The 13,953-nt window shown below is 47.7% G+C and overlaps 1 non-coding gene across 1 annotated transcript; it reads left to right on the forward strand.

Moving 5' to 3' along the window:
- Positions 1-12,028: 12,028 nt before the first annotated feature.
- Positions 12,029-12,103, forward strand: TRNAS-GGA (transfer RNA serine (anticodon GGA)). Its single transcript has one exon. It is a non-coding gene; the product is annotated as a tRNA-Ser (tRNA).
- The last annotated feature ends 1,850 nt before the right edge of the window (positions 12,104-13,953 follow it).

The following is a 13,953-nucleotide window of genomic DNA, read 5'->3' on the forward strand; positions in this document are numbered from 1 at the left end:
AGCCGAACAGACAATATGTTCGTGAAGCACTTTTCTTTTGAGGTGGAAGACAGCTCAGCGAGTTTTTTCGTCGCGGTTAGCTTCAATAACATCGAAGGTGCGCGTCCTCCATCTGGAACCAACGTCTGCCACCACTGTGGAGGAGATTGCAGGAGACCTGTGCTCTTCGTGGACGGCAGAGTCCAGGCGCGGCGGGGCGATGGTGAGGCGCTCGCCGACTTGCTCCAGTCGCGCAACGTGCCTCTTTAAGAGTGCTTCGCTGGCTGAGAAGGCTGCGACGAAGACAACTAACGATGCGCACACCACGCCCAAAACAAACGACACGCTCTTCGTCAGGTTGCTTCTCTTCGGCTTGGCCGGGAACGGTCTCGTCTCACCGAACGCGAAGGAGGAGGAGGTAATGGTTGGGGAAAGCCAAGACAGTCCGGCCTTTGAAACAGAGGCCTGCGACCTGCTGACTTTCGGGTTCCGGCGACGCTTCGGCAGCGGTTCGCCTCCGTCCGTGGTAGAACCACGGCTCCTGGGGCGCTTTTCGTGTCGAAGTTCTCCTATCGGCTCGTATCTGTGCCGTGCCGGATGATGTCGGCGGTAATTGCTTCTGCTGCTATCTGTCCGGCGTCGGCCAGAACGGTGCGGCGGGGAATCGACAGATCGCCTGCCCCTCGGTCTGCTGCGGCGTGCGTGTGCCGAGACTCGTGTGGCTCGCGCCGGCTCGGGCCGTCGGCTTTTTGGGCGCGCTCTTCCCGCGCTCCGTTCAGGCGCCTTCGAGGACCGCTTCTTCACCACGGGCGATGTGCTGCCGTGCTGTCGTCGGGATTCGTGACGTACGGCATCTCCTCTCGTGTCGGCGTTGCGCACCCGGCGGGGGTTGAGCGAGCGCGATGAACCCTGTTCGATTGTGCTCATGGGATCGGTAGACCCACCCGCTTGCTCGGCCACTAAAGTTGATAAAAATTCACTAAATCCGGCTTTGACGGCGGACGCGAAGCGGCTGGCGAGCATGTTCTGCCACTCGTCCACTGGCTTGCTTGCTTGCTTCCTATACCATGATGCGTGTCCACTACGGATCAAGAAGCCGGCGGCTAAATGGAAAATGGTTATAGGAAAACGTGCGTTTTTGAAAGGAGAGCAAACTAGAAGGCAATAAATTTTAATCAATTTGTAGAAATTTTGTAAAATAATAATAAATCGGTAAATTAAAATGAATGAGAATTTTGTAAAATAATGAATAATAAATCAGTAAGCTAACTAGATATCCTCCTTGTGTCGCCAAGGAACTCGCATACGGCCATGCACACGTTTTGGCATGTAAAACCACATAATTTTTTTCTGAAGTGCGAATCGGCCGCAGGGTAATAAAAGATGATCAGTGGTTTCAGGCTCTCTGCAGAAATGACATAGAGGGGGCAGCGCCAGACCAGACCTGTGTAGATAAAAATTTAAGGGTGGAGTACTGCATCGTAATTTTGTGAGAGAGATTTACAGTTTATGTGAGGACACCATTGATTCTCACAAGGATGAAGGAAATGGTTTAAGTCTTTTATTTTGAATGCCTGTTTTGCCGAGTATTTTAAGAGGGACAGTTTCCTAAATCTAGCCGCGGTTATGTAAGCAGAAGTCGGTTGAACATACAGGACTGGTCCATCTAAAGACGTGCGTGCAATTGTGTAGGCCCCATTGCATTTAAAAACAAACCGCAGTGACCTGGTATCCATATCAAGCACACCAGACGTAAGGTCGAAGTGATTAACAGTCACTCCTTAAACAGTCCCTCGTAAAGAGTCCCTTTCTAATTTCGTGTATTCTATAAACAACGTTTCACTGCCCCGTACGTTGTCACATAAGTACTCAGGCCTACAGCTTACATACGACCTATTATGAAAATTGCATATCACAAATATATGTGCTAAAGCGTCACAAACGCTGCGTTACTTACGTCGAAATTTGCGCTATTGCTTAGCTGATGCACGCAAACGGGCATATTTAAGGTTCGTCCGCCCACAGCTTAAATTTGGTTCGTCCATATGGTCGCCTCATCAAGATTATTTAACTTCAATGTTGGAGGCAGTACAAAATAGAGCCGCTCGATTCATTTCATGTGACTGTAACCGCCATTCCAGTATAACAAAAATTAAGCTAGACATTCCACTCCAGTCGTTAAGTAATCGTCGTTCTGTTGCTCTTTTAGGCTTAACACACAAATATATTCACAGCGTACCGTCATCCCCACTGCCACTTGAAAAGCCATTACGCACATCCAGGCGCCTTCATAATCACCTCAGCGTTAAACACATACAGTAAACTCTCAGTTGTACGAACGTCGGTTTATCGAATATTTCAGAATAATGAACTTTAAAAAAAAAATCCTCGGCAGTTTTCTTATAGATTCTATGCAAAAATGTTTCACTTAAACGAACTTCGAAACAATCAACATGTCACCCGCCGTGGTTGCTCAGTGGCTATGGTGTTGGGCTGCTGAGCACGAGGTCGCGGGATCGAATCCCGGCCATGGCGGCCGCATTTCGATGGGGGCGAAATGCGAAAACACCCGTGTATTTAGATTTAGGTGCACGTTAAAGAACCCCAGGTGGTCGAAATTTCCGGAGTCCTCCACTACGGCGTGCCTCATAATCAGAGAGTGGTTTTGGCACGTAAAACCCCATAATTAATTAATTAAACAATCAACATGTCAGTTCAATGAAGTTTTGCGCCCTGCACTGCAGGCGCAACCGACGCCCGCCCTCATCAAACTGCCGCTCCAGCGGCAATGTAACGTCGCTGGTGCTACAGCGTCCCTGGGGGAAAGCAGCGGCGCGGAAAACAAACGGCAACGAGGCTTGGCCTTCGAGATCGCCCGCACAAAACAAGCAAGCATGTAATCTCGGAGGCCATGAACAAAGTAACATCGCTGGCGCTTACAACGCCGCCACAGCAAAGTGGCGATCTGTCACACCGCAAGCCACGTGGTGTGTGATTTCCTGGAGAATCTGGAAATTGTTTCCAGTGTTCGTTCTGAAGAAGAAGAGGCAACTGCCGAGCCAGTTTCAAGCCCTATAACTCTAGCTGAGGTTGTAGGGTACATTGGAAAGTTGAGACTTTGTGTCTCAACAGCAAGCTGTGCCAGAAGAAGTGTACAAAAACATTGACTCTTTGGACAGTTTTGTTACTTCCTGGGCTTTAAAAGTACAAGCGCAGAAGAAGATTACAGATTTTTTATCTAAGTGAGAAAGGCAGCATTATAACTGTTATGAACCTTGTACTTGTCGATATGTAAAATTCCATTTCACACATTCCTAACACTATGGATGCCATGTCTTTTGCTCCATGAATTGCACTTCAAACTTTTGATTCTGTATGCCATGTCTTATGTTGGTCTAGTGAATATTCAGTTTAGTGAACTTTCAGTTAAATGAACTATTTCCTTCGGTCCCTTGAAGTTCACTCAAGTGAGAGTTCACTGTATTTGGTAAAACTAAAGCTTTCAATTCTTCGGCTTTGCCACAAGCCATCGCACTTTGGAACTATCTTCCAGATACCTCTGTTTCAATCACTAACCGCGAACTTTTCCGCGAGCGCTTTTATGTACATGTTATGAACCGAGACTGTATAAGTATGCATTTGTTTGTTCTGCTTGCTGTTGCTTTTCTTTGTACTTGTTCATGCTCATCCCGTATTTCGTTGTATAATTCCCCCTCACTCAATGCTCCGACCGGAGCCTGTGATGTACCTTTAATTAAATAATGCTTCTAGCTCACTCAAAACAGTACGGTTTGAGGATGCGGTGAGTGCTGTGCACACTGACAACGAATCGGTCACTATTGCAGCTGTCAAAAAATTTACAGGAAGTTTTCAAAGAGCTAAATAATTGCTAATAATTCTTCTTAAAGTAAGGGTGGAAAATCAGGAAGTCGCATTGAATACGACGTGGATAGTGCCTCAGAAAGCACCCTAAGGCATAGAGCTTCTGACTATAACACCTAGAGGGAAATCTGGCGCCACAGTCCATAGGAGTTCACTAAGGGGCGCTGTGCCGTCATGGGAATGACGGTATATGTGTCTGCGACGCTTGCGTTGGCTGGTGTTGTAAGAGGCTTCGTCTAAAACGTGGATATGGCTTGTAAAGGTTGGAGTCAGCCATGAAATAGATGGTAGCTGGTCCATGCCGTCGTCCAACTTATTTACGCTGAGGACGCTGTTGAAGGGAGAAACTTGTTCTCATCGAGAACGAAGAATATGCGGTGTATTTACAGTATTTACATGAGAACGTTACAGTTCATCAGTCTAACAGGACTGAAAGAGGAATGCACCCTGAGGAGCCGCCAACGCCTCCTTAAATACACTCTGTTCTCCCTAGATCCCTATAGGTGAGGGAAAACGGCCGTTCCACCTTTGACCAAGGGGAGCGTCCAAATTCATCGTCGTCGACCCGCTTTTCAGGGGGAGGGTTTACACACTCACTTCTGCACAGGTTTCACTAAACACAGCGAGGTGAGTGGGTTTCTTGCAGACAGGGTCTTCACCCGAGCAGGCGCGTCTTGATCCGAGAACTGACCCCGCAGTCAGTGGCCGCCGCGTCTGTCATTGACCGACGCTTCTGGCGCCCGTGAGACCGCAGCTGCAAAGCTTATCTTTTCGGGGATTCCCCCGCTCCAAGCAGCCCTTGGCGGCGACGGCGAATCCACTAACAATAGTTGTTCCGCCAACCGCTTCTATTCATAGCGGCGCCCAGGGGGTGTTGGCGCGGCACATCGTCGTCCCTACAAAGGGACTCGCTGCAGCAGGTGGGGAAGGCTACCAAGGTCGCTTCTGGGAAGCTCGCCAACCCCGCAGCAGCAGCTGGCTGGGAAAATGTAGGCCGGTACCCTTGCAGGCCTTACTATCATTCTAATATACTATCATTACTAATATGGATGAGATAGTTCAAGTGGCTGAGGAGTTCTATAGAGATCTATACAGTACCAGTGGCACCCACGACGATAATGGAAGAGAGAATAGTCTAGAGGAATTCGAAATCCCACAGGTAACACCGGAAGAAGTACAGAAAGCCTTGGGAGCTATGCAAAGGGGGAAGGCAGCTGGGGAGGATCAGGTAACAGCAGATTTGTTGAAGGATGGTGGGCAGATTGTTCTAGAGAAACTGGCCACCCTGTATACGCAATGCCTGAGGACTTCGAGCGTACCGGAATCTTGGAAAAACGCTAACATAATCCTAATGCATAAGAAAGGGGACGCCAAAGACTTGAAAAATTATAGACCGATCAGTTTACTGTCCGTTGCCTACAAAGTATTTACTAAGGTAATTGCAAATAGAATCAGGAACACCTTAGACTTTCGTCAACCAAAGGACCAGGCAGGATTCCGTAAAGGCTACTCAACAATAGACCATATTCACACTATCAATCAGGTGATAGAAAAATGTGCGGAATATAACCAACCTTTATATATAGCTTTCATTGATTACGAGAAAGCGTTTGATTCAGTCGAAACATCAGCAGTCATGGAGGCATTGCGGAATCAGGGTGTAGACGAGCCGTATGTAAAAATACTGGAAGATATCTATAGCGGCTCCACAGCCACCGTAGCCCTCCATAAAGAAAGCAGCAAAATCCCAATAAAGAAAGGCGTCAGGCAGGGAGATACGATCTCTCCGATGCTATTCACAGCGTGTTTACAGGAGGTATTCAGAGACCTGGATTGGGAAGAATTGGGGATAAGAGTTAATGGAGAATACCTTAGTAACTTGCGATTCGCTGATGCTATTGCCTTGCTTAGTAACTCAGGGGACCAACTGCAATGCATGCTCACGGACCTGGAGAGGCAAAGCCGAAGGGTGGGTCTAAAAATTAATCTGCAGAAAACTAAAGTAATGTTTAACAGCCTCGGAAGGGAACAGCAGTTTACAATAGGCAATGAGGCACTGGAAGTAGTAAGGGAATACATCTACTTAGGACAGGTAGTGACTGCGGATCCGGATAATGAGACTGAAATAATCAGAAGAATAAGAATGGGCTGGGGTGCATTTGGCAGGCATTCTCAGATCATGAACAGCAGGTTGCCATTATCCCTCAAGAGAAAAGTTTATAACAGCTGTGTCTTACCAGTACTCACGTACGGGGCAGAAACCTGGAGGCTTACGAAAAGAGTTCTACTTAAATTGAGGACGACGCAACGAGCTATGGAAAGAAGAATGATAGGTGTAACGTTAAGGGATAAGAAAAGAGCAGATTGCGTGAGGGAACAAACGCGAGTTAATGATATCTTAGTTGAAATCAAGAAAAAGAAATTGGCATGGGCAGGACACGTAATGAGGAGGGAAGATAACCGATGGTCATTAAGAGTTACGGAATGGATTCCAAGGGAAGGAAAGCGTAGCAGAGGGCGGCAGAAAGTTAGGTGGGCGGATGAGATTAAGAAGTTTGCAGGGACAACATGGCCACAATTAGTACATAACCGGGGTTGTTGGAGAAGTATGGGAGAGGCCTTTGCCCTGCAGTGGGCGTAACCAGGCTGATGATGATGATGATGACCCTTGCAGGCCGTTCGTAACAGTTCCTCCATGGCCCGGAAAATCTCGACTGGCCAGTGCTGACAACCGCTGGGCAGGAAAAAAATATTAAAATTAAATTATGGGGTTTTACGTGCCAAAACCACTTTCTGATTATGAGGCACGCCGTAGTGGAGGACTCCGGAAATTTCGACCACCTGGGGTTCTTTAACGTGCACCTAAATCGAAGTACACGGGTGTTTTCGCATTTCGCCCCCATCGAAATGCGGCCGCCGTGGCCGGGATTCGATCCCGCGACCTTGTGCTCAGCAGCCTAACACTATAGCCACTGAGCAACTACGGCGGGTGCTGGGCAGGAAGATAATGACTGGTGGCAAGGGGGGATGCCTTGGCTTGCAGCGACCAGCTGTGAAATGATGACACCAGCCCAAAACATCCAACAAGGACAGGCAACTGCAAAACGAACCCCACAACACGGCTCTGTACCGAGGTGGTGTATCTTGGATCTCACTTCAGACCCGCTAGGCTTCAAAGAAAACATAAGTGCAGGAATAAAAATAAAATAAAAAAAAGTGCCGCATTTCGCTACGCCAATTTTGGCGGAATTTTGTGCTGACAAATTTGGTAATCATCGCGTTCTTCTAAAGGAGAGGAGATCTTCTTTGCTTAACAAAATTAATAACAACCCCAAAAATTAGGTGGCATCCATAAACGCAGAATTCAAATTAGCCTGCTCAAACCATCCGCATTGCTATGCAGCTTTCCCTTCTTATATCTAACGGAGAAGTTGTACTCTTGGAGAGTGAGGCTCCATCGGAGCAAGCGGCCATTTTTATGTGACATTTGATTGAGCCACGTCAGAGGACAGTGGTCGGTCTCGAAGATGAACCTCGCTCCGTACAAGTAACATGACAACTTCTGGGCTGCCCAAACTAAACAAGCACATTCCTTCTCTGAAGCGCTGTAGGCTTCCTCTCTTAGAGTTAGTTTACAGCTGGCACAGAAGATAGGATGTTCCTCATTATCGGCGCCGACCTAAGTACCACGTCCATATCCCTGTCGCTTGCGTCGCACTGAACTATGACTTCCTTTGTGTAGTCTCTTGCGCGAAGTGCAGGACGAGATACCAAAAGCGTTTTCAAACTTTGGAAAACGTTCTCCTGGTCCTTATCCCAGTGCACGCTATTCGGTGCTCCCTTTCGGAGGGCATCCCTTAAAGGACTTGCTATTTGCGAGTAATTCGGAATATACCGTTGATAGTACCGTAGAAGTCCCAAAAATGAACGAATGTCTGTTTTCGTGCGCGGCTGTGAAAATTCTCCAATCGTAACTATTTTCGTTCGGCCGGCCGTCTCGTGCCCTGGCCGACAACATGGCCCAGATAAGTAACCTGTGAACAACCAAATCTACACTTCTCTGCTTTCATCGTTAAGCCTGCTTCCCTCAACCGTGAGAACACCTGTTTGAGGTGCGATATGTGTTGTTCCCAGCTGTCCGAAAAAAATGCTACATCATCAAGATATGGCAAGGCGAACTCCTGCAAACCTTTTAGGACAATATACATTAACTTAGAGAAGCTAAACGGCGCGTTCTTCAGCCTGAAACTGAGGGCGAGAGGGCGAAAAGTGCCTGCAGGTGAGATAAATGCGGCATATCGGCTGGCACTTTCTGAAAGGAGAACTTGCCAGTATCCCGGCGTGATAGCTATAGTTGAAATGTATTTAGCAGCGCTAACTCATTCGATTCGTTCCTCAATGTTGGGTATCGGTTACAGCTGATCTTAGTGATGGAATTTAACTTCCTGCAATCAATCAATCAATCAATCAATCAATCAATCAATCAATCAATCAATCAATCAATCAATCAATCAATCAGGCCGCCATTGGAACATGAACCTGGCAACGTTTAATGTTAGAACGTTATCTAGTGAGGCGAGTCTAGCAGTGCTATTGGAGAAATTCATCATCAGCCTAGTTACGCCCACTGCAGGGCAAGGGCCTCTCCTATACTTCTCCAACTACCCCGGTCATGTACTATTGGTGGCCATGTTGTCCCTGCAAACGACTTAATGTCATCCGCCCACCTAACTTTCTGCCGCCCCCTACTACGCTTCCCTTCCCTTGGAATCCAGTCCGTGACCATCGGTTACCTTCCCTCCTCATTACATGTCCGGCCCATGCCCCTTTCTTTTTCTTGATTTCAACTAAGATGTCATTTACCCGCGTTTGTTCCCTCACCCAATCTGCTCTTTTCTTATCCCTTAACGTTACACCTATCATTCTTCTTTCCATAGCTCGTTGCGTCGTCCTCAATTTCAGCAGAACCCTTTTCGTAAGCCTCCAGGTTTCTGCCCCGTAGGTGAGTACTGGTAAGACACAACTGTTATACACTTTCCTTTTGAGGGATAGTGGCAACCTGCTGTTCATGATTTGAGAATGCCTGCCAAACGCACCCCAGCTCATTCTTATTCTTCTGGTTATTTCAGTCTCGTGATCCGGATCCGTGGTCACTACCTGCCCTAAGTAGATGTATTCCCTTACCACTTCCAGTGCCTCGCTACCTATCGTAAACTGCTGTTCTCTTCCGAGACTGTTAAACATTACTTTCTTACTTACATTAACATTACTTAATTAACTTACTAACATTAACTTACTAACATTACTGTTAAACATTACATCCCCAATTCTTCCCACTCCAGGTCTCTGAATACCTCCTGTAAACATGCTGTGAATAGCATTGGAGATATCGTATCTCCCTGTCTGACGCCTTTCTTTATTGGGATTTTGTTGCTTTCTTTGTGGAGGATTACGGTGGCTGTGGAACCGCTATAGATAGCTTCCAGTACCTTTACATATGGCTCATCTACACCCTGATTCCGTAGTGCCTGCATGACTGCTGAGGTTTCGACTGAATCAAATGCTTTTTCGTAATCAATGAAGGCTATATATAAGAGTTGGTTATATTCCGCACATTTCTCTATCACCTGATTGATAGTGTGAATATGGTCTATTGTTGAGTAGCCTTTACGGAATCCTGCCTGGTCCTTTGGTTGGCAGAAGTCTAAGGTATTCCTGATTCTATTTGCGATTACCTTAGTAAATACTCTGTAGGCAACGGACAGTAAGCCGGTCGGTCTATAATTTTTCAAGTCTTTGGCGTCCCCTTTCTTATGGATTAGGATTATGTTAGCGTTCTTCCAAGATTCCGGTACGTTCGAGGTCATGAGGCATTGTGTATGTAGGGCGGCCAATCTTTCTAGGACAGTGTTCCCACCATCCTTCAACAAATCTGTTGTTACCTGATCCTCCCCAGCTGCCTTCCCCCTTTGCATAGCTTCCAAGGCGTTCTTTACCTCTTCCGGTGTTACTTGTGCGATTTCAAGTTCCTCTAGACTATTCTCTCTCACCTTATCGTCGTGGGTGTTGCTGGTACTGTATAAATCTCTATAAAACTCTTCAGCCACTTGAACTATCTCATCCATATTAGTAACGATATTGCCGGCTTTGTCTCTTAACGCACACATCTGATTTTTGCCTATTCCTAGTTTCTTCTTTACTGCTTTTAGGCTTCCTCCGTTGCTGAGAGCCTGTTCAATTCTATCCATATTATAGTTCCTTATGTCCGCTGTCTTACGCTTGTTGATTAACTTAGAAAGTTCTGCCAGTTCAATTCTAGCTGTAGGGTTAGAGGCTTTCATACAATGGCATTTCTTGATCAGATCTTTCGTCTCCTGCGAAAGCTTACTGGTTTCCTGTTTAACGGCGTTACCACCGACTTCTATTGCGCACTCCTTAATGATGCCCATAAGATTGTCGTTCATTGCTTCAACAATATGGTCCTCTTCCTGGGTTAAAGCCGAATACCTGTTCTGTAGCTTGATCCGGAATTCCTCTAGTTTCCCTCTTACCGCTAACTCATTGATTGGTTTCTTATGTACCAGTTTCTTCCGTTCCCTCCTCAAGTCAAGGCTAATTCGAGTTCTTACCATCCTATGGTCACTGCAGCGCACCTCGCCGAGCACGTCTACATCTTGTATGATGCCAGGGTTCGCGCAGAGTATGAAGTCGATTTCATTTCTAGTCTCACCATTCGGGCTCCTCCACGTCCACTTTCGGCTAACCCGCTTGCGAAAAAAGGTATTCATTATGCGCATATTATTCTGTTCTGCAAAGTCTACTAATAACTCTCCTCTGCTATTCCTAGAGCCTATGCCATATTCCCCCACTGACTTGTCTCCGGCCTGCTTCTTACCTACCCTGGCATTGAAATCGCCCATCAGTATACTGTATTTTGTTTTGACTTTACGCATCGCCGATTCCACGTCTTCATAGAAGCTTTCGACTTCCTGGTCATCATGACTAGATGTAGGGGCGTAGACCTGTACAACCTTCATTTTGTACCTCTTATTAAGTTTCACAACAAGACATGCCACCCTCTCGTTAATGCTATAGAATTCCTGTATGTTACCAGCTATGTTCTTATTAATTAGGAATCCGACTCCTAGTTCTCGTCTCTCTGCTAAGCCCCGGTAGCACAGGACGTGCCCGCTTTTTAGCACTGTATATGCTTCTTTTGGCCTCCTAACTTCACTGTACTCGCGGGCTTCTTCCGCGCTCGGAAAAACACTTTTATGTAGCACATACTGAACAACAGAAAGCTGTATCGGGAATTTTTCACGTTGCTCTACAATTCTCTCGACACTTTTCATATAGTTATAGTAATTAAGAAGTTCATTAATTAGAAATAATTAGGAATACTCTACCACCCGCGCCACCGGCCCAAGCCTACAGGCGAATCGCGCCAATGTGACGAAATAATCCTCTATACGCAAGACGGTTCCTGTATTCCCCGAGTCCCGAAGATACGCATCCTCGGCATGCACATAACAGCCAACGGGTCAAACATAGAAGCTATCCGCAAAATCGAAGGTAAGGTTACAGCGGCTACCCGCCTGATCAAACGCATTACAAACAAGCACACGGGCATGAAGGAGGACAGCGTCATGCGCCTCATACGCTCTTTCGCAATCAGTGACATTACTTATGTGGCTGCCTTCCACAACTGGAATGTCACTGAAAGGGAGAAGATCAAGACCCTTATACGGAAGACTTACAAGATCGCCCTTGGCCTACCGGAGTCCACAAGCACTGCTCGTCTGCTACAGCTTGGGGTATACAACACACTTGAGGAAATCGTGGTTGCGCAAAGAGCCTCTCAACTGGAACGCGTGTCCCTGATAGCCATGGGCCGGCACATCCTGCAGAAACTGGGCTTCAACTACCACGTCCAACACGGTCAGAAACACGTAATTCCACCCGACCTCAGCGACACGCTGATTGTCGCCCCTATCCCTCGAAGCATGCACCCCGAATATAATCGGGGCCGACGCCAGGCCTGTGCTAAGTCACTGCTGCGCTCCTTGGGTGGAAAGAGGACTACGCACTTCGTCAAACTACTACGTCAAACTCTTGCCTTTGCTTCGTGTTGTCGACAAATTCGACTTCGCCCTGCCATCTGCTAGCCGCCTGGTTAGCTCAGATGGTAGAGCGGCTGCCCCGGAAAGGCGGTGGTCCCGGGTTCGAGTCCCGGACCAGGACGAATTTTTCTTCAACTATGAGGCTTTCCTTTGAGGAACCCGTATGGGTTTCCTTTGTAGCAATTGCTACGAAAGGGTGGATGTCTGATTTTCCCTTTATTCGCACTTCGTAGACGCGGCAGAACACACACGAGAACACCGGTTCAGGCGGTAGTCGTAGACGTTAAGTCCCGGCTTACGTACGCATGTGGTCTCGCAACGGAATACCCCTAAACAGCGGAAGGGGTAGCGATTGCGCTGGCGCTTACGACCCCCTCTGCGAGGTAGCTCTTAGCGACTCACCATCCGTAGTTCTCAACTACGCGCGGGGGCGGATTTCCTCCGAAGCTCTCCAGGTCCTAAGGAAAGCTGGTCGACAGCACTTCGGTAGCACTTCGATCATGTGGTTTCCAGCGCACGTCGCCACCACCACCGACGATGGCCCCCCTAACTTGAACGAGGTAGCACACCGCTCTGCGCGAGAACTGACCCGCCACGCAGAATCGGAGACCGCCTCTTCGAGTTCGGAACTCCTGGTTCAAAACACGCGAGAACGCTTGGTCAGGTACAATGACATCACCAAGCACTATTAGCTAGGCAGGCGGTTACTGCCCCCACCTCACCCAAAACTGAAACGTCGCCAGGCAGTCGTCTGGCGACAACTGCAGACACAAACCTTCCCCAGTCCGGTGTGACTGCGGCACATTTTCCCCGCGCAATACCCAAGTGACCTTTGCAAATTATGTCAGGAAACTAGAACGATGCTCTCACACATGTTGTGGGAGTGTCGTGTTATATCAGCTACAATGACAGTAGCTCCGGAGGCTCTTGCGTCGAAGTGGGCCGCCGCTCTGCAGACGCAAGACGCAAGAGTGGGCTGTCCAGCAGGCCCGAGAGGCGGCGATGAGGCAAGGCGTCGAAGTCCCCTCATGGGAGACCTGAGCCCGGGTCGTCAAACTGTGCCGGATTTAAAATAAAGTTGTTTCAATCCATGCATTAGGAATAATGATCTAATTAGGCAGAATGCAAAAAAATACATTGAGTATCCCCAAGCGACGGCAGACAACATTACCTTGGTTCGACCAGCTACGTGGCATTTTTATATTTTTGAACTTTGGCTCGAGTTCCGTGAAAAACCCTGTATATGACGCCGCGCGTTGCGTTTCGGCCAGTCGATGCGCTGATCGGTGTGATGCCTCACTATATCGCGACATGAAAACGTGTATGGAGCTGCGCTCAAATTCCGCACTAGCGAGTATCATAATCGTCGGTGAATTTTTTGTCGCAATAAAGTAGAAATAAACTAACTTTTTTTCCGCTTTCTGTTAAAGTGAGCTCGTCCCATCACTGTGCATGCTACCTGCCATACTAAACAGTGTGCCCCTTCGCCACACCAGTGTAAACAAATGTGAACAATATTTTTTTCGAATGCCGTGTAGCGGCGTAGCACCACCACACTTACGCGTCATTTGCAGCGCGGATAGTCTTTATATTTCGTCCAAAGCAAAACCCGCCCAAACACATGGCCACTCGGACACCGTCTAAGGTTCCTCTGCCTGTGGTAGGTTCTCCGTAAATTTTAGTAAATGCGTGCATAGCATAGTTGGCTGTTTATAGCCACGACCGCATTGCCGTGCTCCCCGGTATAGGTATATTGATGCAGGAAGGAAAATATAGGAGGGAGCATTTTATCACGTAGCCATCCTTGGCAAGCGAACGCTCCGTGAAGCCACAGTGGTGGCCCAACACGTGACCTCCTGCGTGGAGATCACGGAGCGAGAATGGAGATTTCCTGTGGCGTTTGGTTGCCAGTAGCAATGCCAGTAGTTTTTATTCGGTGCGCGCTTGTTTGGCTGAACTGCTGTGCCTCTGC

Source organism: Dermacentor andersoni, chromosome 5 (genome assembly GCF_023375885.2).
Source record: "Dermacentor andersoni chromosome 5, qqDerAnde1_hic_scaffold, whole genome shotgun sequence".
NCBI classification, from domain to species: domain Eukaryota; kingdom Metazoa; phylum Arthropoda; class Arachnida; order Ixodida; family Ixodidae; genus Dermacentor; species Dermacentor andersoni.